Below are 4150 nucleotides of genomic sequence, written 5' to 3'. Positions count from 1 at the left end.
CATAATGTAGAAATTGTTATGGAAAGATTGAGTTGTAACTGCTATTTGTTGGTGCGGTGATGAACTGGGTGCCCCTTATTGCTGTATTTAGGTTGGGTTACGATTAGTGGCCCTATTGATTGTACAATATGAGAATGGAATTTGGAATGCACTTGTCATCCATAAGTCCTCTCTGGTATTGTGATTTTTTTCTTGAATATGAACTTACAATATAATATGGAATAAAAGTTTTACTTAAATGTGTTGTAAAAAGTTGACTAGGATCAGGCTTGTATGGAAATATGATGAAGATGACAATGGCATGATTATAAGTGAAGAAACAATATAAAGTGAACCAATTAGTTGCACCAGAAATAAGAAGAGCATGCATTCCATTGCTCCAAAAATATAGTGTAGACACCAAATTTTTAATTTTGTTGTTGCTCCTTAATTTTTTCCTAAGATATTTATTTGCTTATTTATTATTCATTTTCATATATGCTAATGTGAGTTTTCTTTTTTTTTTTTTTATTTTTGAGAAATTTGAAAAAGAAAGAAAAGAAAAATCCAAACAAAACTGACACACCCTAATCATTTCTTTTTCAACCAATACACTATTAACCCAAACAACACTATGCCTTATATCCTTCTTTTTCTTTTTCTTGTACAAAATTCATCATCACATACACCCACCTCACCAATTTTTTGTCCAACTCTTGGCTCCCCTATATCGCTCTCTCTTTTTCTAAAATTCACAAGGATTAAAAATACAAAAAAAAAAAAAATCACTCCCTCTCCCTCCCGATTCCTCAATTTCACTCTTATACACTAATACACAACAACATCCCCAACTCCCCTCTCTCGACTCTCTCTCAATCCCTCCTCTCAATTTCGTAATAATACACAATAATCACACACACACAACTCTCTTTCTCAAGTCTCTTCCTTTTTCAAAAAAAAATGAGGGGGCAAAGTAACAAGGAAGCTGCTACTGCTAGCAATCACCACTGCCACCATCAAGTTCCACAACATCAAGAAAGCATGGTAAAGTTTCTTCTTTTATTCTTGGTCTTGATTTTACATATTTGTAGCTAATACTCTGTGGAATATATGATTGCTGGTTCATTTCTATTTTTTTTGTTTTTTGTCTTTTTGTTTGCTCATCTTAAAATCATGTTTTTTTGGATGTTTTCAAGATTCATTGCCTGTTTAAGCTTCCTATCATGTTTGATTTATTTCTTGTACTGATGCTTGTGGTTATTGATGAAAATTTTGGGTCAAGAATAAGCAAACTTGATGGACTAAAACTTGGTTTCATTATGCCTTGTTCTTGTTTGATAAAATGCCCGAAACAAAAGTAAGTGTGAGTTTTGCTACTGTTTGGATTTAAAGCTTTTGTATTTGCACTTTCTTTTGCAAACATGAATTATGGTTGGATTGTGGAATCAAGAACCGTTCTTTTGGGTATGATTTTATGGATTTTGTTAATATTTTTTTGGATAGGTTGTAAAAATGATACCCGGCTGTAAATCATATATTTGATCACATTTCTTTCATTTTTTTGCAAAAACTATGTCTGGAAATAGATTCTACGCAAAAAATCGAGTAGGAAGTTGTATTTTGGTGCAACCAGCATCTGCAAAAATCGCTGTCGGCATTTGTCATGGTCGCCGACGAGGAGAAGCTTTAGCCAGCTAGAGGTGAGGAGGAAGAAGAAGGAAGAAAAAAAAGAAAGAAAGAAAAAGGAAAGAAAAATAAGAAATTGGGTTGGAATTTATTTTTGCTTGGGCTCGTGATTGGGTTTTAGAATTTAAACCCAATATCTTCATTTTTTTTGAGAGAAAACCCAATATCTTTATTAAATTTGAATTTGTTTAATTAATTGGGCTTGTCTGTGCATTTTCAATAAGATAATCTACTCCTTTTCTTTGGACCAAAGTGGTGCGGCCCAAATGTTTAAAATATCCCAAATTCATTTTGTTTGTATTTTTCTCAAATCAGTTGTAATTTAGCTCCTACTCTTTTGAGTAATTTTATTGTGGCCCAAAATCTTTATATTTCTTTCATTTCAACCCTTAATTTAAGTTCATTTTAGCCCTTGAGCTTTATCTTTATTCAATTTTGACCCTTAATTTTTAAAAAATATATTTTTGGCCTAAAAAATTTTCTAATTTCTACAATTTAGTCCCTAATAGTGTTTTGATTTCTCAATTGTAATTATTCCCTTCCTTTAATTGTTAATTATGCTTTTCTTGCACGTATTTAAATTGTAATTTTTTAGTATTTTGAGTTTATTTATATTTTTTAACATTTTTTTATGGCTAACCCCGTATACGGGGATGGGTGCCACTCCAAATTTTATTCAAAATTCCATCAGCGTACGTCGGATGAGGCTAACATTCCGCCAGTAACATAATGACCTCTACGCAAACCTAAGTCAAGCGTACATAAGGCATCTGTATCCTATCTAGGTGGGCTAACCCCTTTATATGCTCTGGAAATTGAGAAGTAGAAAATCTTTTGCAAACCTGCGTGGAGCTTGCTAGATTTGCAAGGGCATCTGCAACTGTGTTTGCTTCTCTATAGGTGTGAGTAAAGGTAACCTGGCAACCAAGTACTAAAGTTTTGATGTGCGAGACAGTCTTCCATAGCTTCCAAGACACTCTTCCGTTGCCAATCACCATGTTCAGCAATACTTGAGAATTCATTTCAACGTGCAAATAGTGGAAACCAGCTGAAATTTGCATACCCTCCAGTAACGCCAAGGCCTCCGCTTCCATATTTGTCATTGACCCCAAAAACAATGAAAAACCACTTAGGATGTTACCATCTGAGTTGCGAAGCACCCCTCCAGCTCCTGAGTGTCTGGGATTTCCTAAGGATGAGCCATCAATATTTAACTTTACATACCCACTTGGTGGCATGATCCATGTGACCCAGCGTGGGAGCTTCCGCCTCCTCCGTGTCATGTTAAACAATAATCCCGATTGCAACAACTCCCCGTCGTCCTGCGTCACTTGGACGAATGGGTGGACCTGAGATATGCTGAGTAACAAAGTTTGTATGTTCTGACCATTTTCTTTTTATTTTTTCAATTAAATTGGTATCGTGATCCTTTTGTCTATTTTGAATATACCTAGGGCAACCTTACCTCATTTAGTCACCACTTCAAAAGGGAGATACCCCTATTATCCTTTGGACTTTAATTACGAGATCTTATGTGCTCCTATGTGCTTATATGTATTTATATGTTTATTTATTTATTTATTTTAAATTTCCATTCAATTTTTATGTATGTTTAATCTAAATTTTGTAATTATTTGGAAAGTAGTTAAATATCTCAAGATTTAATAAAGAGGAAACATTTTTGCAAAAATTGTAATAGATAGACCAATGTAATCAAATAGGATAGATAGATTTATTATATTTCTCCATTTTAGATTGTAGTTAGGTCGCTAAATGTAATAAATAGGATAGATAGATTTATTTTATTTTATTTTTCCATTTTATATTGTAATTAGGTCTCCCATTGTAATAGATAGATTATATTTTTGTGTCTTACGTGCTTATGTGGTTTACCTACTTTCTTAGTATTTTGTATTTAAATATTATACTTATGTGTTATGTATTCTATGTGCTATTCTATGTTTATTTGTTTTAATTCATGTTTTATTTATTTTATTATGTATTATAAATGAATGCATAACATCACCACATCAGTCCAATGCTAGTTGTGGTCCTTGCTCACTTCCTTGCTAATCCAACACTAGTTGTGCCCCTTACTCACTTCCTTGTTAGTCCAACGCTAGTGAGGATTTCTAGAAATGGGTTAGTCCAACGCTTAATTCTTAGGTCATCTATGTGACGCTCCCACTTCTCCCAAAGGCGAACCCAAGGGTATCGGCGGGACGCCTGCCCAACTCTCGCCAGGATTCGATACCATTCCAATCCAAACTTAAGGTAAATAACCAAATAATAAAAAAATCGAACTGAAAAACAAAGTTGCTTCCATACACAAGTGTTCAATCTTACATCACAAGTTTTCAAAATACATCAATTTTTCCAAAATGTACAACTTCCAAAAGTCGTCTAATCAGTACAACCAAAATTCTAAGCAAAAGAGCCATCAAGTAGGCTTTCTCATAATTCCTTCCATCTCAACTCCTGTTAA

General features: G+C 33.8%; 1 long non-coding RNA gene across 1 annotated transcript; it reads left to right on the top strand.

The window, feature by feature from the left end:
- Positions 1-641: 641 nt before the first annotated feature.
- On the top strand, positions 642-3561 carry LOC140006495 (uncharacterized). Its single transcript, XR_011814145.1, has 2 exons — positions 642-1023; positions 1566-3561. It is a non-coding gene; the product is annotated as an uncharacterized lncRNA (long non-coding RNA).
- Positions 3562-4150: the final 589 nt, after the last annotated feature.

This window comes from Coffea arabica, chromosome 5e (assembly GCF_036785885.1).
Source record: "Coffea arabica cultivar ET-39 chromosome 5e, Coffea Arabica ET-39 HiFi, whole genome shotgun sequence".
Classification (NCBI taxonomy): domain Eukaryota; kingdom Viridiplantae; phylum Streptophyta; class Magnoliopsida; order Gentianales; family Rubiaceae; genus Coffea; species Coffea arabica.
Note: the sequence above shows the minus strand (reverse complement) of the source record. Positions and strands in the feature narration are given on the sequence as shown.